The sequence below is a fragment of the Ostrinia furnacalis genome, unplaced genomic scaffold, assembly GCF_004193835.3.
Source record: "Ostrinia furnacalis isolate ACB-3 unplaced genomic scaffold, ASM419383v2 OfSCF5109, whole genome shotgun sequence".
Lineage (NCBI taxonomy): Eukaryota > Metazoa > Arthropoda > Insecta > Lepidoptera > Crambidae > Ostrinia > Ostrinia furnacalis.
In genome coordinates this window covers 121,591-143,803 of record NW_021135348.1, presented here as the reverse complement: position 1 = coordinate 143,803, position 22,213 = coordinate 121,591, and the positions used below count along the sequence as shown (strand labels likewise).

Below are 22,213 nucleotides of genomic sequence, written 5' to 3'. Positions count from 1 at the left end.
ATATACCTACCCCTTGTATTAAATGATTTATCAGACAGCAAAGACGTAGCGTAAAGGATTTATTCACACTAGTTGCGGTCTGCGGTCAGATCAAAGCGAACGCAGCCCTCATAACGGATGATTACTTTAACCCTTAGATTAATAAAGCCTTATCCATCTAGGCTGTGTCTTCATACAAACACTTCGTCAAAAGTGAGGCAAAAATCGTATGTCATTAATATCATTATTACTGTCAAAACGTTGTTAAAAATGTTTAAATTATGGCGATATTATAGAAATTGAGAGGTTTTTATCCACATTCGTAATAAAATGTTATTATTTAATTTTGTTATTTAAAAATTATAAGTTTCAATTTTCAAGTGGACCAGAATGGTGTACTAAAAGTTGCCTCATTTTTTGTGCGCTTTTATCTTTCTAAACTTTATTAATCTATGCTTTGACCACAGACCGCATCCAGTGTGGGAAATCCTTACTCTAATGGAAATCACAAAACACCCAAAATAAGCAGTTTACTGAAAATACAACTAGTGCAAACGGCACGATTCAGATCTTATCGCTAGAAAGTGATATGGTCATGGTTATTGGGGCTGGCGTATGCCAAACGATGTAAAAAAGAGACGTTAAAAAAGGGTTTTTAGTAGCTTTAAAAGTTAGCTTCAACTTGCCATGAATATATTTTCAGAGAGAATGAGAAGAAATACACAAATAGAAACACAGAGAGAGAAGGAGTGAGAGCTTGATTGATATCCTTAAGAAGACCTAAGCAAACTTTTTGGTTTATTGGCAACAAGCTTTCCGCCCGCGGCTTCGCCCGCGTGAATTTTGTCTGTCACAGAAAAAATTATCGCGCGCATCCCTGTTTTAAAAACCGGGATAAAAACTATCCTATGTCCTTTCCCGGGACTCAAACTATCTCCCTGCCAAATTACCGTGCCGTGAAAGCGAGACAGACAGACAGTTACTTTCGCATTTATAATATTAGTATAGATTGCTAATTGCTGACGACAAATTGTCTCCACATCATTTGTCTTACTTCTCAATGAACATGAGATGACAGCACATCATGTTAAACACTATGCTGTGAGTTAAAATAGGTGCTATTTTAGAAGTACTGTCAGGATAAGTAGTACAAAATGCATTTGGTAAATATTTCGGCTACCTAGGGCATCGCAAATGCTTGAAAAATATTTCTGTTGTGTAAACAGTCGCTGTGGAAAGTTTTCAATGGATGCACTGTGTGATATAACCCAGTAATCAACTATAATCAGGCGAGTATATGACTGCAATTAAGTCAATCACAACACAATGTACAGCAAGTAAACAAGATCAACGTCAAACTTGGCATCGTCATTGCCAAGTTCAAGCGAACCTCGTACCCTTGACCCTGTAGTGTGTCTCCACCGGTATTCGGCGAGAATACAATAATTATGTTAAAGTGCATGATAAACAGTTATAATATCAAGAAATGAGTATTGTTTATTGTTTCTTAATTAATTAGTAATATTCAATAGACATTTTTAAGTATGTGTCTTATCTATTTATTTATTTATTTATTTGAACACCAACAAGGTTACATTGAGGCTTCACAAAAGTAACTATAAAAACCGGCCAAGTGCGAGTCGGGCTCGCGCACAAAGGGTTCCGTAGCAGCAAATATAATAAACTTATTATGTCAATTTAATCAACCTATCTCAAAAACTATAAGAGATACTTTGATCAAACCAAAAATCGTTGAAAGAGTTAATTAGCATGCATCACCTCTATTTTTTTTAGAATTTTATACCCCGTAGTTATAAAAATAGAGGGGGGGGGACATACTTTTTACGACTTTGAGAGCTGATATCTCAAAAACCGTTCACTTTAAGAAAAATGTTTTTTAGAAAACTTTATATCATTTTAAAAGACCTTTCCATTGATACCCCACACGGGTATGTACATCGAAAAAAAATTTTCATCCCTCAGTTACATGTATGGGGGGCCCCACCCCCAATTCTTTTTTTTACTATTTAGTGTCATAATTTTGTAGCGGTTCATACAACACATATTCCCATCAAATTTCATCACTGTAGTACTTATAGTTTCCGAGTAAATCGGCTGTGACAGACGGACAGACGGACAGACGGACAGACGGACAGACGGACAGACGGACAGACGGACAGACGGACATGACGAAACTATAAGGGTTCCGTTTTTGCCATTTTGGCTACGGAACCCTAAAAAATGACACTTGTTAAATGCAAACTTAACAACTATTGTTAAATATTTAAGGTTTAAGATCCGAAACGTGAAATAAATTGACAGTAAAAGAGCTGTGCGAATTCTGTCCAAACTTTGGACTCTTGTCAAGTTGAGAAGAGAAGATACCACGTCTCAAGTCAATCATATGGTAGAGAGGGGTTCCCTCCCCTGTCTTAGAGACTTCCAGAAGATTGCAGTGCCTGGATAAAACCTCCTCCGTGGTTGAGGATTCCAGGTGAAGCTCGCTTCCACCTTCGGCCTGATCATCACTTACCATCAGGTGAGATACAGGCCAAGAGCTTCCTCGTTGTGGATAAAAAAAAGCAGCAGAGCGTTTCTTATTATTGTCTTATTTAGTAACCACGTAATAGCAGTAATAGAAAACTCGTATGCGACCAAATAATGTCAACACGGAAGGTACGGAACCTTGACTTTCATTAGTTTTCGTGCTTAACTAATTCTAACTTTTTCGGACGCGTCCATAGTAAAATCCAACCTGTTACACATTGACCGGTTCCGGAGGCCCAAACTAGTTCCGCCGTCTCGCTCGCACTTACCTGTAACAAGTGAGATGTATGCTAAAATTATGCTAATAAATTGACAAAAATGTTTATGTGGGATGATGCGGCTATCTCGAAAAACGATAATTTTGAAGGACATCACTTCAAATTCTAAATGTGAGAATTATTCGATACGCCCATAAGTACGGAAATAAAAACAGTTGTTTTGCATTAAATAACATTGAAACGTATTTCTTCCTCCTCTTCTTTCTTACACACAGAAACCTATCTCTATGTTCTGTGGTTTAAGCCAAATGACGTCCACTGCTGGACAAAGGCCTCCCCCAAGGATTTCCACAAAAACCGGTCCTACGCTGCCCGCATCCAGGTGCTTCCCGCTACCTTCACCAGATCGTCGGTCCATTCTACATATCGAGTGGCAACCACGAGCCGGAAGACGTAGTGTGGGCAAGCTTGCGACTAGGTGTACCGACGATCTATTTTACACACGCAGTTATAATTTATGAAGAGATAGCGTTATGACCCCCTGCCATGGGTCCCGTTTCCTGCCAAACTTATGATGCTTGCTTAAGTGAAGCAGCAATTCGAACGCACAGCGTTGAATAGAGCTCTGTGATTGGTTCGTGTGCGACCCTGTGCGTCCACGCGCATTGTGAGACCTCATAGTAATGTTTGTGAATACGGGCGTAAGACTCTACCTGACCACATAAAATACATCCATAATTTAATTAGACCACTCTATGCTGTCCTCTGCTGATTTACATAAATAAAATAATTAATTAAATTATTCTGTAGGTATTTGTACAACCCAAAGGGCATATTCTGAGTCTCAGACAAACGCTTGAACTTTATTAAGTTACTAGCGGCCGCCCGCGACTTCGTACGCGTGGATCCCGTTTTACCCCCTTCATCTATCTTACGCGGCTTAGATTTTTTCATACTAATGTTTTTTCCCGCTAACTCCCGTTCCCGTTGGAATTTCGCAATATCCTGTTGTAACTAAGCTTTAAGTTTACTAAGGGACCTGCATGCCAAATTTCAAGCGTCTAACTTAAGCGGTTTAGAATTTTCATACAAAAGAATTTTCCCGGTAATTCCTGTTCCTGTGGGAATTTCGGAAATTCCTTTCTTAGTGCACCTTTACGATACCTAAGCTACGTCCCTTATAAATTTCAAGTGCCTACGTTTAGCCGTTTAGGCTGTGCGTGGGTATGTCAGTGCGTCAGTCATACAAAAGGAATTTCCCGCTAATTCCAGTTCCCGTAGGAATTTTGCAATATCCTGTTGTAACTAAGCTTTAAGTTTACTAAGGTACCTGCATGCCAAATTTTAAGCGTCTAACTTACGCAGTTTAGATTTTTTCATACAAATGTTTTTTCCCGCTAGCTCCCGTTTCCGTGAGAATTTTGCAATATCCTGTTGTAACTAAGCTTTACATTTACTAAGGTACCTGCATGCCAAATTTCAAGCGTCTATCTTACGTGGCTTAGATTTTTTCATACAAATGTTTTTTCTCGCTAATTCCCGTTCCCGTAGGAATTTTGCAATATCCTGTTATAACTAAGCTTTAAGTTCACTAAGGTACTTGCTTGCCAAATTTCAAGCGTCTAACTTAAGCGGTTTAGATTTTTCATACAAAAGGATTTTCCCGCTAATGCCCGTTCCCGTGGGAATTCCTAAGTATCCTATAACCTGCCCAGGAGTATGAAGAATAATTGTACCAAGTTTCGTTAAAATCCGTCGAGTAGTTTTTGTTTCTATAAGGAACATACAGACAGACAGACAGACAGACAGACAGACAGACAGACAGACAAAAATTTTACTGATTGCATTTTTGCCATCAGTATCGATCACTAATCACCCCCTGATAGTTATTTTGAAAATATATTTCATGTACAGAATTGACCTCTCTACAGATTTATTATAAGTATAGATTAAGATAAGAATTCAATTGTTTAGGTACTAAAACTTAAATTAAACACTCAATGACTAACTTAATCTATCTGTACACAGAGCCTTTAATTATCTATAAATATTTTATAATGATTAATAGACGTATAAAAACTCTATCGTTATTAGTGTCATTTAATTAGTTTTGAAGCCATATTTGTGATGTTTTTGTTTCGTGATATGCCGCAGTAATAAAATTTTGTAATTAACCTTAATTTTACACGTGTCATCGCCATAAGGAACATAACGTGGGTACCTATCAGTTTTACCGGTTAAAACCATAAAAGTATTAGGGCCAGTTTTACCGGCTTCTGATAAAGTTGCAGATTTGACATATACTATAACAATTTGCGAAGTAGACTTAGCCGAGTTAGCGAAGAGTTCACGAAATAGAATTTGTATTAATGTTACAATGCCTAGAGACATGAAGTTGTTATCTTGAAGAATAAATTGCCGCGACTATCTATACTAATATTATAAATGCGAAAGTAACTCTGTCTGTCTGTGTCGCTTTCATGCTTAAACCACTGAACTGATTTTGGTGAAATTTGGTATAGAGATGATTTGAGTTCCGGGAAAGGACTTAGGATAGTTTTTATCCCGGTTTTTGAAACAGGTCCGGTGACCCTGTGCGTCCACACGCACTGTGAGATCTCATGGAAATATTTGTGAATACGGTCGTAAAGACTCACTTCCTTTACCTGCTATTCTTACACAAAGAAATTGCTTAAAATAGAGTATTCTTACGCTAAGGCTCCTCAAAACTCAATGATTGCAGGCGGCGCAAGATTTACGAACGTTTAATTAGTAACGGAGGGTAGAGAGGGAATGCGACGGGCTACGTAATTTGATAAGGCGACACTCAGCCTCCGACTACGAGAACCTTGCATGTAAATGAAATACTACAACGTAGGTACTGGTGAATTGTGTCACAGGACACAGAAGGACATCACAGGACACAAAAGGACATACATCTTTAGTATGTCAAAATTAATCATATCTACTGGTTGCTAGTGGTTTCCACACCAATGGCTATAATATGCTAAAATCTCTATTTGGCACCTGTGGCAAAAAAAAATTTTGTTTATCTGACAGATAAGACCCTAAACAGACTTCAAGGAGTTTAATCAGCAAGTGTTGAAAGGTCCTCATGGTGCTAATACTAAACTCACAAAGGCCCGATTTGACCAAACTTTTATCCAAGAATAACTCCTGGTATAACTGGCACATTGACAGTTTCAGTATGAGAAATTTATGTCAAAATTTCGAATAACTGACGATTTATTCTGAGATTAATATTTACTCTAGTTTGGTCGAATCCACCCTAAATAAGTTTCAAATCGCCGTACTAAGTCCTATGACCTAATTCTAGCCTTGGGCTTGGGATTGAATTAAGATTAAATAAAAAAGTTAATTAATAAGGATGTTTGTAAAATTTACGGAAGGTTGAAGTGCTCCCTATTACGCCCGGTTTCCACCAAGACGGAGCGGAGCGGAGAAGGGTCAGGCCGTCAAATTTTTCTATAGAACTAGCTGTGCCCGCGACTTCGTACGCGTGAAAACCCGTTTTCGCAACATTTTTCGTTTTTGCTCTACGCCTATTACTCGTATCGTGATATAGACGTATAGCCTTCCTCGATAAATGGGCTATCTAACACTGAAAGAATTTTCAAATCGGACCGGTAGTTCCTGAGATTAGCGCGTTCAAGTAAACAAACAAAGAAACAAACTCTTCAGCTTTATAATATTAGTAATAGATTTGACAGCGGCGGCGGCACTGCGAGGAGCGGAGAAAAGAAGTGGAAATAATTAAATCTGATCGGTTATTTAAGACACTTCCCTTCCGCTCCGCTTTGGTGGAAACCGAGCCTTAAACATGGGTTACCTCCACCATATCGAATAACAAATGATCGAAAATCAAAATATCGAACACGTTTCATCGAAAACTCAAAACATCAAACGATCAAAATATCAAATCTACGTTCAAAATTTGTTATTCGATATGGCGGAGGTAACCTCCAACTTAAAAACCCACTGACCTATTTAATTTTAGGCCAGACTCTTCCTACACTGAACATATTATGTCTGTCTTTGACAACAATCCTTTATTTATTTGCTCCACACTGATATTATGAGCATTTAATGTCTTTGACAACAATAACTATGAGTTCCCTGATAACTGCTTCAATGAACCGATGGGATGACGGGAATCGGGATACAGGTCAGGGGTCGGCGACCTATCGATCGCCGGGTCGCGGTGCATCGCACTAGCACTCTTAATTATAACACCTTAGAGTTTAATAATGAATGTCTGTGATAAAATTCAGGGCTTACAGCATAATATTGGACATAACACGTGACAACTTTAGTTTTCTTTCTGTAAGTGCAACTTTTCACAATCGCCAGTGCATCAAAGTAGGCAGGTCTAGGTACCTTACTTTAACCGCAAATATAACCATTACCGGTTTTATGTATGAAGTTTGACAGACTTTTGACGCTTGTTAAAGTTTAAGTAAGATGGTGCAACCAAGCCTCAATGCTGACCTAATGCAATAATTGAGGGTTTGAGTCATTTCATCAATAAAACTTTTATTTTATGATCTTTAAAAAAAAACCTACCTACTCCAAGTTTCAGAGGAGTGTAGTCCGTATAACCATGTGGTATAACTTTCAGAAGAGTGCGTGCAACACGGACATTGATGATCATAGTCTGGGCAGCTAGTAAACGCCACCAATTTACCGCCGCCACCACCCAGTTGGCAATCTTAAAGGAGGTGGATGGGAATAAATATGTGCTATTTACCACGGGGGTAATGTTTGCTACTATATTATGTGCCATTTACCACGGGGGTGGTAAACGCCACCAATTTAGTGGCAACAACCACCCCGGTGGCAAGCTTTTAAAGGGAGTGGACGGGAATAAAGGATATTTTTATTGCAAAATAGCCCCTAATACAACGATATAGCGCCACAGGTAGCTTAACGTGCTATCCTGTTACATACCCCGCCATCTGCGCCTGCGATCGATAGTGTCGCATAAATACCGTGCCATAGACAAGCTCTATCTGGGTCACGCGCAAGCCGGCGAACTTTGTCTCTGGTTAGTTCACCGTTGTGGCATAGACAATAGGTGGACGTGATGAGTAAATGCTTTTCATCAGAGACGCAAATTATCTACAGTAATATCACAGAATACATCTAAATATATAACTCAAAGGTGACTGACTGACTGACTGACATAGTGATCTATCAACGCACAGCCCAAACCACTGGACGGATCGGGCTGAAATTTGGCATGCAGGTAGATGTTATGACGTAAGCATCCGCTAAGAAATGATTTTACGAAACTCCACCCCTAAGGGGGTAAAACGGGATCCACGAGTACGAAGTCGCGGGCGGTCGCTAGTGTACTATAAGTTACCAGAAAACGGTTATAAACATTGTTTGCTAAAATATTTTAGTAATAGAGTACATTATGTATTTACATACATAGGTCACAACACATTTCCTACATTGTCTGCATTGTGTATAAATTAATATATTCCTGTTGACTGTTGCTATTGGAACGCTGCCACGAAATTCCGACCGACCAGCAGATCAAGCGCCGCAAGTGGAACTGGATTGGCCACACTCTCCGAAGGGACCCCGATCACATCCCTAAGGAGGCTCTGGATTGGAATCCCCAAGGAAAACGCAAACGTGGTTGACCCAGGCAAACTTGGCGGCGCACTGTAGCGGACGAGGCGAAGAAGATCGGCAAGACCTGGAGCGAGATCAAGCGAGAAGCTCAAGACCGAACGAGATGGAGGACTGTTGTGGACGCCCTCTGCCCCATCTAGGGGACATAGGACCATAAGTCAAGTAAGTCAAGTTGACAGCACGTGCTATTCTAACTAAATTCATATGTAAAAGGGACAATAATTTTCTATTAAGATATTTTCCATGAAAGCGTTGTTAACACAATAGACAGGCCAAATTGTGAATTTGTTCAGAAACTCAATTACAACGACATGCTAAAACGTAATTATCACCATTATTTGACTGCTTTGTTGCCAGCTCGTTGAAAACAACTTGAGTATAAAACTGGAGTTTTTCACACTTATTTTTGCAAGTCATAAATTTGCAGAGAAATGTTAATGTTTATAGTAAAGTAACAAAAACACATTGTTTAGTTATGAAATTTTTCCGACGCGGCATGATGCGTGCTGATTTAATGATGATGTGACAAAATTTGTAACTACGCGACACAATGCGATACGATAGAAGCCTACGCGACACGATAAGTGCTTACGCGACACAACGCGACATTATAATTACCTACCTACGCGATACAACGCGACACGATAAATGCTTCACGACACATGATAGCTCCGTGACAACAATACTAATTCAAAGATAAAGAAGAAAGAAGAAGAAAGAAAGAAAAGAAAGACTTTATTGAACACAGTAAGGACAAATTATAAACAATAACAACACAAAACGAAAATAGAAAATAGTGGGCCACTGTGTCAATAGGCTCCCGCTCAGCATTTATCATGATATGCTCGTAAGGGCATGTCAAGAAACTGGTCTTCCGCGAGAGCCCTTGTTGTATGGCTTTGCGCATCCCGACTCGAGTTCGATATCTCTCAAAAGGGACACCGGACATTACATAAAGAGCTAAGATGGTTAATCATCATCATCATTTCAGCCACAGGACGTCCACTGCTGTACATAGGCCTCCCTCGATGTTTTCCACATCGTCCGGTTGGTAGCGACCTGCATCCAGCGCCCTCCTGCTACCTTTATGAGGTCGTCGGTCCACCTTGTTAGAGAGCTAAGATGGTTAAGAAAATTAATTGTAACAATTTCTCAATAAACAACTGTCAGACAACCCAAGAGAGACTTATCTTGAACCCCAAATGGAATGGTAAAGGACACAGAAGAAGAATACAATTTGTCAGTAAAGAAATGTCCCTGAATCCACAGTTTTAATCAGGCGTTTAATATGAGAAAAATTACCACAAAGATGTGCCTACCAAAATTGTGATTATGCAAAGAGTCCTTCCAAACTTGAATTCGTACGAATTAATATTTAAATATGGCGCCTCTTATTCCCTAATTCAACTTCCACCACTCAGCTCTGAACTTATTTTCGGGGTCTTCCAATTTGAGAACCTACTCATGATTCTAATTAAATCAATTTATTTTTATCATAAATTCTCTGTGCTAAGATGATTAAAGGGGATGTAGTGGGTAGAGACTTCAAAGATATTTATAGCCTAAATATCAAATGGGCAACAAATAATTACCTGTAGGAGGTAATCAATTGGATTGGTAAGATTCAATAAATTCCCCTTTTAGCTGCCTACAGCTAATAAAATTATAAATAACCTATGAAGAAGAAATTTTCCCTGGCCTTTTCAACTTCGTTTGCGTGAAAATCTTTTCAATATTTTTCCCTTTTCGCAAGATTTTTCATTGATGCTCTGCTCTATTATTGGTCGTAGCGTTAAGGACGAAGCACACTTATCAACCCGGAAACGGATCGTAACCGTATCAACTCGAGGCAGTCAGTATGATNTCATTATTAATGCCATTTTATTGATATTTACCTCAAAGATTTATGTATTTCATTTTATTAATAGGAAATTGTCGTAGTTTTTTAATATCCGGTATCCGGCCGGATAGTGAGTTACTATCCGGTATCCGGCCGGATAGTAAATTTAGGCCGGATATCCGGCCTACCGGATAGTTACCGGATATCCGTTTCATCTCTAATACAAATACACTTATATTACGCCTACTTCGAATTCGAATCAGTGGTGTTTTCCAGTAAAGGATGAACATTATGGTATTTCTACCTTATTTACAGTTTACTCTACCAAAAAATTATAGAGTACTCTTAAACTAACAACAGGTCATATTTAAGTCTTCTAAATTACAAAATGTCAATTTTGAGACATAACTAACTCATTTTATTTACTGAAAGTACAGCATCTTTCAAGGCTTTTGTTCAAAGCAAGCTCTATCAAAAAACGACATTTCTTCGTTTTCTTCAGAATTTATTTTATACAAAAAAATATTTTAGATTCCAAGTGCATGTCGCCGATTAATCATAGCATGCAAGTATCTGAAAATTGATTAGAACTTTCCCAATCGGTCGGGTTATGTCGAATTGCATGCGCGAGCGCAGTTTCTACAGAGGGTAATGTCCGGACGACGGCACGTCAAGCTTGACAGAGTGTGTCTTATTTCGTTGGAATAGAGGCTATTTTGTAACAAAATGTTATAGTCTGATTAGGAGACTGTCCGTGAGCAGTTTAATCTTTGTGTGAATAACTCTTTTAGTTATTTTATGAAAGTTGCGAATTTGTGTTTAAGAAGCTTTAATATTATATTTTACTCCTGTAATTTTCTGAATATAAATTTCCTGGCAGCTGTTCAGGAATTATGAAACGAGTAGTTATGAGATCAATCTATAACATTCCCAGTTCACAAAATCTACTTTATCAATCAAAATAAGTTGTACCTAATCTTGACTTTACTTACAATTTTGTATGGAAACCTCAGTATTCAAGTCCGACCACAGAATAATAATAAGTACTAGTCCGACTCGCACTTTACCGGGTATTTCCTACTTACCTAGTTCTTTTCAGTATTTTACCAAGTTTTACTTTTTTCAGGATTCGTGTCAACCTGTTTATTTTTTGATAACTTTCAGTCACGTACCTAGGTAGGTACTAGTTTCTTGCCACAATTGCAAAAGACTAATGTTTTTCCCCGGATTGTTTTTCCCGGAAAAATATTTATTGGACTGATAGCAAAAGTGACAGAATGCCTAGTATCAAATTGAAGCTTAACGATATCGCGTTTTATCAACACAAAGATAATAGAATATCTGTGCACTATGATATTATATTGTAACTTTGAAGCAGAAACTTATATTAAAACAAGCAAAAAAGCCGCGATTCAAACGAGGACAACACAAATTTTGGCAAAAACCACAAAATGATCCTGAAATTCAGTGCAAAAATTTAAAGGGTAGTTTCAACTTTGTCCTCGCCTGAACGCACTTCACTTCACAATCACAGCACTGCGAACCACCCTTAAAATAATTAATCACCTTTAAAATGGAATATCAAGTCACACGCCAAGCTTTCTACGATGAACACACTGGCACTTGACCGCAACGTGTTTGTATTTTTTAACGCCACGCCGGTAGAGAAAAAAAAATGTAAAAAAGAAAAATTTGGGAAAGTTTTTTCGTGGCGCGAACGGACGCGCACCAAGGAATGAGGTTCATACAGCCAGTGCGCCGGTTTTATGATTTCGTCACGCGGGCTGACTTGCAATTGCACTGTGGGGATGGCTATCTGAAGCTAACTGGAGTAAACGTATGCGTCATTGTGCCAGCGTCATGCTTCACAAATGAGGTTTTATTGCGTGTACTCTTTCCAAGACACTGGCCGTTAACACCGAAACAAGCAAACAAAAATATGTCGAATCCCAAATATAAATCATTGTCAAATTAATTAGTTGTCAACTGGACTCCGCACATTTTAAAATAACGATTTCCGATCGACATTGTAGAATTAAAAGAGTTTTTCGTGTTGTAGTAGAATAGTCTTTAATAAAAATAGCTAATTAATTATTTTATACTCGTAATTTGGTAAAAAACATTTAAACGAAGTGCAGTGAATTAGTACAGTTTATCACTTATACAAATTAATAGCTACACTCTTTTGTTACTTTAAAAACTGTACTTTAGTAAAAATTTTACAACTTTTTGTTTAAAATTGTAAAACTATTTGTAGTGATTTCACTTGTTTAGTAAATTTTAAGTATTATTTTTAAAACACAAGTTTTTAAGCAACTTTTAAGCAATTAAAAAGTTTTGTACGAGTAGTAGAAATTAAGCATTGATTTTCAGGAACAGATCGCTTCTTAGCGATAAGATCGACTAATTTTGTCATTTAATTTTTATTTTTTCTTTAATTTGAGAATTTTGTGATAGAGTGACTAAAAATCGCATAGGTATTTACAAAAAACAATATAAAATCTATTACGTGTAATTTATCTAGACATTAACACGCAGACTATGTTATTTTGTGAGTTTTAATTGGCATAATGAATAATGGCTTTTGGTACAAATTAGCAATTAATAATGCATACAGCTATTCCGTCCGTTTTTAATGAAAAATTGTTGTACTTAACTACATAATATCTACTGTTCTACTAATTATAAAATTAAATATGAATGTTTGTGAGGATAGATCGATGTTTGTTACTCTTTCAGACAAAAACTGCCGAAAGAATTTTGATGATACCGTATTATTGTTTTAATCTGTATCGATATTGAATAAATTGGCAAAATTACAACAAATAATACCCGTTTTCACCATCAATCCCTAATTTTTAAGTGACCGCTATGGGGACACATAACAGGAATTTTGTCTTCAAAGGGGTCGTCACATAAAAATTAGGGATTGATGGTGAAAACGGGCATAAGCATTAGTTGCGTCACCTTAACTTTAACTGTAACTACAACTATAACCGGTGTTTTTGTATGGCGTTTGACAGCCTAGTATCAAGTACTGTAGTATAAGTACGGTTTTTCTGACACAACAGAACTTAACACGTTGGATGCCTGCCACGTAGCCCACCTGCGAGCTTCGAACAATAAACTTTTACCCCCTACTAATAAGTTATACCATAGTTGAAATTAATCTAGCTTAAGTTGTCATTTAGTATTGAAATGTAATTTTAATCTAGTGGTCATCATAGGTGTAACTTTTTATTAATAAGAGGGCTATTATCTAGTGTATCGACAGTCAACGACTTGACGCGAACGAAGCCAAGGGCAAAACAAAAGCTAGTCCCTTATGGAGACGTCCAAAAAATGCGAAACTATGAAAATTGCTTTGACGCAATCGTTGTTCTGAAACTTCCAAATCAAGCGCAAACGCCGATTCTTAAAGACCCTAATGGTTTGTTTGGAAAATTGCTTACGACCAGAATCACATTCTGGAAACGGTAGAAATTCTAATAAAAATAATGCATGGATGACGTCGCATCAAGCTGAGTCTGTAACATCTTACGTACCTACTTGTACTTATTTTGCAACCAAATGTAGTCAAATTTGTTCTTGACTGTTACGTATTATTCTTCTGATTAATTTCGTTGCGGGTCCAATGACAGTTAATTTTCCCCCGGGACAAACTTAACCTTCACTGGTTGGGTTTTTATTGGCGGCCAAGCTGTAGATCCTGGCTACACAGGAGTTGCAGCGGTGGGAACGAGAGGTAGGTATAGTCCCGTTTGTTAAGCACAGTCAGTTCACAAGTTAGTGCCTACCGCCAAAAGCATTTATTGTACTACCATATTAGAACGAAAAATATTGTTTTTACTGATATGGATTTTATCATCCACTAGCTGTGCCCGCGACTTCGTACGCGTGAAAACTCGTTTTCGCAACATTTTTCATTTTTGATCTGCACCTATTACTCGTAGCGTGATGGTATATAGCCTATAGCCTTCCTCAAGAAATGGGCTATCTAACACTGAAAGAATTTTTCAAATCGGACCGGTAGTTCCTGAGATTAGCGCGTTTAAGTAAACAAACAAACTCTTCAGCTTTATAATATTAGTATAGATAGTATAGATAATCGTGAATTGGGAGGGTCAAGCTGATTAGGGATGACTAAACCTTTTATATCTATTGATTTTGGTTTACTGACACATCATAATCTAGCCCCAAATTATGTAGAGCTTGTGTGATTAGATAACGAACAAAACATACTTAAATACTCGTAGATACTTTTGAAAACTTACTGAATTGTTACTAACTTACAAAAGTGCTGGACGGATTTTGATAAAAACAACCTAAATTATAGCTGACATCACCGCAAAACTGTCCTGATGACAGTTCTGCCGTGATGCTGCAGAGATATTTCTTCTGAGAACGGCTTCACACAAAAGAGCTGGACGGATTTTGATGAAACTATACAAGATTATACATCAGGACAATAGTTATTATAAGCAACATGCTATCCAAATGTACTAGAAACAAGTCGCAAATTTTCTAAAACAATAGTTTCAAAACCTCAGATCATAGCTATGATCTGAGTTCAAAACTATCGATCGATGCTTAAATTGTGGCCGTGGCTCAATTTTAGCATGAGTCACCGTGGTTGCCCACCGCCAGTGGATTCCGGTACGTGTTTCCATTAGATTACCGTTAGTTTTCCCGTAACCTTCTTCGAGATTGGCTGCTTTTGTTGACAACAAAAAAGTTTTTGTCATCTTTCATTACCAACTCGAAACCTCTTTGAGAGTGAAAATGCTGGCTGATTTTGGTGACAGTAAAAAAAGTTTGGTAGATGTTGTTTTTTTTCATCACCAGTTGACTATGACTTCGATGCTGTTCTGTTCTTTATCTATGAAACTATATTGTTGACGAATGTCAACCAACGATTATGTCCTTACTAGCTTTCCGCCCGCGGCTTCGCCCGCGTGGAATTTTGTCTGTCACAGAAAAACTTTATCGCGCGCGTCCCTGTTTCAAAAACCAGGATAAAAACTATCCTATGTTCTTTCCCGGGACTCAAACTATCTCTATGCCAAATTTCATCAAAATCGGTTGCGAGGTTTAAGCGGGAAAGCGTAACAGACAGACAGACAGACAGACAGACAGAGTTACTTTCGCATTTATAATATTAGTTGGGATTCAATCGGATGACATTCACAGGAATCTGTGAATGTCATCCGATTGAATAAGGAATAGATTTAAAATTAAAAATGATTTGCTCATAAATTAAAAAAGGCCTCCCAAATTTTTCTGGCCAGTAAGAAGTGTATTCCAAAATATTAATTCTCGATTTACTTCCATTGAGTTATAATGTATATTACTTCAATGTTTACTTCTCGTAATTTATTATGATAGAGACGTGCTCCTGCAGTGGAGACTAAAATGACCTCCTGATGATGATGATGATGTTGATGATGAAACATCATCATCATCAACAGATGATAATGAAATTTTGGACCACAGGAAAATATCATCATTATCATAATTTCAGAAAAAGGACGTCCACTGCTAAACATAGGCTTCCCCATGATTTCCATATCGCGCGGTAGCGGCCTGCTTCCAGCGCCTTCCCGCTACCTTTATGAGGTCGTCGGTCCACCTTGGAAAATATGGCGTTGTAAATTTTCTAATTTTCTTCCATAAAATCGTGTGCCACTGGAAAGAAAACCAACGATTATGATATTTCAACAGCGAACGTGTCAGACTAATGTTGTTACGCAAAACGGCGAATGAAATAAAAGTAATGCGTTTTGAAACATAGCACGCATAATAACAACGAATTATAGCGTGGCTGCAATATTATGCATACTGTAAGATTATGGCTGAAAGTTTTACAGTCAGTCATTAAGAAAGACTGGAGATTATGACAAAGGATTTTCTACGTTATAAAACTCGAGAAAGCTTAAAAAAATAAACAGGTCTTAACAGGTTGTGCTCGTGAATTTTTTTGCTTTGATTTTGATAGTAAAACTATGAAATTTTCATTAAAGTCCGCCCAGTAGTTTATCGTGAGGGCTCTCGGACGTTTTTAAGCCTAAATTGATGAACCAATTTTTATGAAGTTTAGTGTAGAGAGTGGAGATTATTTCTTACTGGTTTTAACAAAAGATGTGCTTGTATGGAATTTTCTATAATTTCCGTTTCTTGTATAAAACATTTATACAGTAGTTCTAGTTACAGACCAAGTACGATTAAAAGATGGATGCGGATTGAGTATTACAAAAGCTCAATTATACGAGTATTACAAAAATATCCGTTTTGCAGCAAATGCCTATAATTATTTGCTATCTTTCCGATCATTGCGGTTATTTGATTCTATTTGGCAAACATGTTTTTCCTATTACACACCTCATATCCCGTTAAGGCGGTTGTTAAACCTATAAAGATCCTATAAACAATCTTGATAATCCATTATGGATTCATTGCTTTCAAATAAGTAATTAGGCACTGAGGTATTTTGGACGAAAACATGTTGCGTAAAGGTAGCAGGGAAGCGCTGGACGCAGGCCGCTACCAATCGATCAACATGGAAAGCATTGGGGGAGGCCTATGTTCAGCAGTGGACGTCCTATGGCTGAAATGATGATGATGACGATGATGAAGTAATTTGGTACTACAAACGAAATTCAGTAGTCGTGCTGCGTTGTTGAATGGCGTAATGATACAGGGTGTAGGCAAATAGCACAAAGCTTGGATAGTTAAACTGGGTACCTATGCTTTTCTTTAACTAAGACAAAGGAAATTCTTCCTGGAAAATAAAATTGAAGATTTTTCACATTTATTATACTTACTAATATTCTTGTACGGATTGTTTCATTGTTTATTTTGATATACCATATCCGTATAAGCATTTAATATTGGGCACTTTAATCATGCATCAGTAATTTATAAAATAGTAACAAAAACACTTTTAAAACTGAACCTGATTTGATCTTTTTTTGTGAAATAAAATATATTTAGGCTGGATTGTACTATTTTACTTTAACTATAAAAAACCTCAAAATTATTTCAAACTCCATACAAAAAACACCGGTTATCGTTATAGTTATGGTTAAATTTACGTGTGCAACTCAGCCTTAGACGTAATGATCAGTCCTATCGGAATCTTTTTTAAGTAGTTAACTACTACACCCTAATACACCCTGTATATAATATCACTTTTGAGCTCGTTACTGTATTAAATAATTCTTTATAATTATAAAATTTTTAACAGTTTCAGTCAGTTAGTGGACAGCAAACACCCGGAATGAGGAACTTATAAAAAATACGTAACTCAAGTAAACAATTTAGTAACATTGTTTTTTACCAATTTAATTATGAATTGATTAATGTTTATTTCAAATTATTCGGGGTAGTTGAACCAATAATTTTACAATTCATAAGTTTTACTTATTAGAAACATTTACTTTTTTTTTCAGGAACCCAAAGATCGGTATTACGAGTATTCTATGGGCTGTGTCAATAGTCCCGTAAACTGACTTTAGATAGTCTTTAAAAACTCTATAAGTATAGGCGTACATCGTTGATTTTTAATTGGCCGATAGTTGTGCCCGATTTTAAATTGTATGAAGAATCGGCCAAATCGAATCGGCGTAGTGTGCGAACTCCCATACATGCCCATACTGATCAACTGCCCGACTAAACTATCGGCCGACGAAAAATCAACGGTGTGCGCCTACTCTAAAAGTAGGTATCTAGGCCTTTTTCAGGGCACTTATACACGTCCTATTAAAGCTTACCTTACAATCACTTTGGGACAATATCGCCTGATGCTGAGAAGTGGCGGAAGAAACTTAGTCACATTTACAAATTATTTCCATTCCCTGTGAAATAGCTTTGCCAAGTAGGCTTCGTTTCATTACCTATATTGCACACTCGGTTCATACGCGGGACTAATTCCCACTTCTCGTTCCCACCGCTGCAACTCCTGTGTAGCTAGGATTGGCTTGACCGCCAATAAAAACCCAACCAGCGAAGGTCAAGTTTGTCCCGGGGGAAAGTTAAACTGTCATTGGACCCGCAACGAAATTAATCAGACAAACATAGAAGGAGTTAGGAGTTAAAAGGGCTTCCCGTGTTTTGCAGGATCCCGTTTGAAGTGTCCCGCAAAAAACCGATCTGTTCGATTTTTTTAATAAGCCTGGTAAGTTCGCTACCTGTAATTAGGTATATTATAGTCATAATAATTCCATATTGCATCATGACGTGGTTGTAATTTTTTTTTTTTTTTTTTCCTTGATTCATACACCAAACACTACTTATATTCCAAATTTGAAGTTTCTAGGTCTGCTAGAAGTGCGTTAGAGTGTTGATGATCGGTGAGTCAGTGAGTCAGTGAGTCAGAGTGAGTGACAAAATTAAGTAACTTTGACCCGTTATAATTCTTAAACTACTGGTTCAAATTGAATGAAATTTTAAATATACCGTGTCTTTACAATGCCTGCATAGCTAATGAAAATTCAGCCTTCTAGTTTTATCCACAACGAAGTTACAGGCGGTCGAAAATGGCCTGAATTGCTTCGAGAAAAGGATATCGAGAAAAGGATAGTACGGCCGTGCCGCTTTTTTGCTCGACTTGGTGGGGGCACTGCCGTGCCCCCAGATTTGAAACTCCATACTGCAACGCACACTTATCCGCACTGTAACCGCGGCGAAAGGTGATACGGTGTCGATCCCTTTCCGGTTAGATAAATGTGTTATGGCCTATGGTATATAAAATATAGCCTATAGCTTTCTCGATATAATATTTTAATATAAACTCGTTGAACCGAACAATATCTTCAGCTTTTGAAAGTATGTATAGATAGTTAATTAAGTCTTATTATACTAGAGGATATGATATAATTGGAAGCGAGCTAGTCTATCTAAAGTATTGACATGTCACCAAGATAAGGGTCGGTCCACACCGCGTGTGTGTGACATGTTCATTATTGCCCTTATATTCTCTGAACTATGGTGACTTAGGTGGTGGATAACTGGTTTTATTTATAGTCTGCTTATGTGACTAGATATTGATTGCTTATTAATTATTAAAAAAACAGAATAGAAGACATATGTACTGCCTACGCCTATTTGAAAATCTTAGCAATAAAACCCAACAATGTGACATTGCTAAGATGTCATGATGTTATTTGTGAAGGTGTTGTGCTGTAATACATCCCAATATATTTTTTTAAACATAATCGGTGTTTAATCAGTGTCTGTGGAAATCAAATCGTTAGTGGGCGTCATTCGGCTGAAACCAACAAACGAACGAAACATAATTAAGGGATCTTAAATGCATTAAAGTTAATAGAAGAGGAGAAAGAGAGCGTTTGGAGAGAGTTCCATCCCCTTGCACTCCTTCTTGTCGACAACAAACCTCTTGACTTATACAGTGTCAGCCCAAAACTTTGCTACAAGAGTGGCGTTGTCAGTAGATCTTTCTAAATATTTCTGTGTGCAGTAGCTTGGGCACGCAGGGCACTTGACTCAAAATAAATTTATTTTACCTACTAAAATCTACATAGCTCTTTATTTCATTCATTCACAGTTTATTTACAGAGTTTCCTAAAATTACACCGCGCTCTGTCTTCACCGAACTTGACGTCCCGATTTAGAATCGCCGCAAAACTACATGAATAATGGATCCGGTTATCCAGATATATCCGGATGAAACTGGTAATATCCGGGTTGATCCGGCTCTCCGGGCCACTGGCATCGTACGGGTTGATATTGAATTCCGCGCCTAGGGCTTATGGGTCCCGTATTCATGTTATTTGTCAGATTATCATATTCTTTATTCGATTGAATTTATAGATTTGTCATATCATATTAATATTATAAGCAGTTTAGTGCCAGTTTCACGGGTTTGTGATAAAGTTTCAGATCTGACTTATGGCGGTATCTAATAATACTCTTAGGCTGAGTTGCACCACCTAACTTTGACCGTAACTTTAACGATAACCGGTGCTTTTTGTATGGATTTTGTCAGATTTATGACGTTTGTTAAAGTTAAAGTAAGATGGTGTGACCCAGCCTTAATCTTTACATTAACATGTCAATGCAGAAGTGACGAGAAAGTACGGAATTGTAATATAATATAACACTAGTAATATGTCGTTCTTGCTTGGGATATCGATTGCAACCGCACGTAAACGAAAATAACTGACATAGTTTCTTTGTTCAATTCTTGCAAGGCACCATCCATTAAATTAATTGTTGTGGGTGACTCGTCATATATTTGTATGTTATGGTGCATCAGTCACTATTATATAAGTAAGTAAATACCTAAAATACACCTTCCCATAAAAATGAAATTTTTAGGCCTTTCGGTTTTTCTCCCACACAAAAAAATGCAAGTATTGGAGTACCAAATTGACCATTATCGGATCTGAAGGTCCCGTAGCTGATTAAAAATTGAAATAGTAACAGCAAAACAGCTGTTTATAACATGCTTACTTAAATAACCCTACTTTATACAACATTGTTGAACTTCGACATCACTTATTTATTTAAGGAACGGAAGGTCCAGATCGAATTAGAAGAAAACTACCTTCTTCGGTGATCTGGATTAACCCAAAGTTGTCAAGTGACAGAAGATATTAGGAGGGTTCGGGATGAAAAGTAGGTAACTATTGTGTAGCGTAGGTTATTTGTATTATTAACATTGGAGGCCTTTATAGACTTAACAGTAATCTGGTCTCTTTAAAACCTTGTTTAGTTTTTTATTTACCTACTACTTTTATACAGCAATATAAAAATAAAAAAGCTTTTAATATAAAAAAACAACTAATTATAGGTACATTTATGCTAATAAACGAGATTTTTTTTTATAGTATCTTAAGAAATATAACCAGCTATCATAATATCAACAAAATCTTATAAATCTTCGCCATACACATAGCATTTCTAAAACGTCGTGTAGAGCCACTCTAAAAGAACAGCCGTATCTAAGGATCAGGCATTCTCCGCTAACGAAGCTGGTCGGAGGGCCCTCTGCCCTCGCCCTCCTCAATGTAATTGGGTCCATGCTTTATCTGTCCGAGGATGAGGGCAGGGTGACCGAGAGAAGACTCTCAATACTTTGGGTCAAGGTTAGACCTTTGGGATAGAAAAAATTCGCGATGATTCATTTATGAAAGGATGCTAAAACTCAATTGAAACTGAAAGATTCGTTGAAATATTTTCTTATCACAGAATTTTAATACATAAACCAATTACAGACTTGAATTGAACCTATTTTCAAGTGTAAAGTCATAACTTCATAATACGGGGCATTATATCAAAATAGGGGTATTCGGCAAGTGTAAACTACATACGAGTATATTTTACTGGCCCTGAATTTTGTAGGACTAGACTGCCAAATGAAATTACAATAGGTACCTACGCTGAGTTGCAGCATCATCTTACTTTAACTTTGACAATTAAATTTTATAAAAAAAAATAAAACCGACTCCAAAAAAAACCTACACTAAAAGCAGAATAATAATTACTAATTACCTACTTATTTATTAGGACGAATTATTAATATTTATGTAGGTATACCATGATTGATACTTCTGGAGTCGGTGCCAAGATTATGAAACATGTAAAGTTTGCCTGCACCGACTCCAAAAGTATCAATCATGGTATACCTACATAAATATTAATAATTCGTCCTAATAAATAAGTAGGTAATTAGTAATTATTATTCTGCTTTTTAGTGTAGGTTTTTTTTGGAGTCGGTTTTATTTTTTTTATAAAATTTAACTTATTTCTTGCTTTTTAGTTGACTAATTATTACCTTGATGTTACCACTGAAGGTAGGCAGTACATTGAGACCATATTCTTAATGTATATTATAAAAAAGTTCATCCCCAATTTTCCACCCTTGGGGGTGGTTTTTTTTATTATTAAATTTAAATGGGACCACCCTTGAGATATTACCTATACGCTGAAAAAAGATTTGTTCAAA

The 22,213-nt window shown here is 37.2% G+C and overlaps 1 protein-coding gene across 1 annotated transcript in view; it reads right to left on the bottom strand.

Annotated features, from left to right (window-relative positions):
• LOC114360647 (probable serine/threonine-protein kinase samkC) overlaps nucleotides 1–22,213 on the bottom strand; it is a 137,580-nt gene that overhangs the window by 44,397 nt on the left and 70,970 nt on the right. The gene's annotated exons all lie outside the window — the stretch shown is intronic.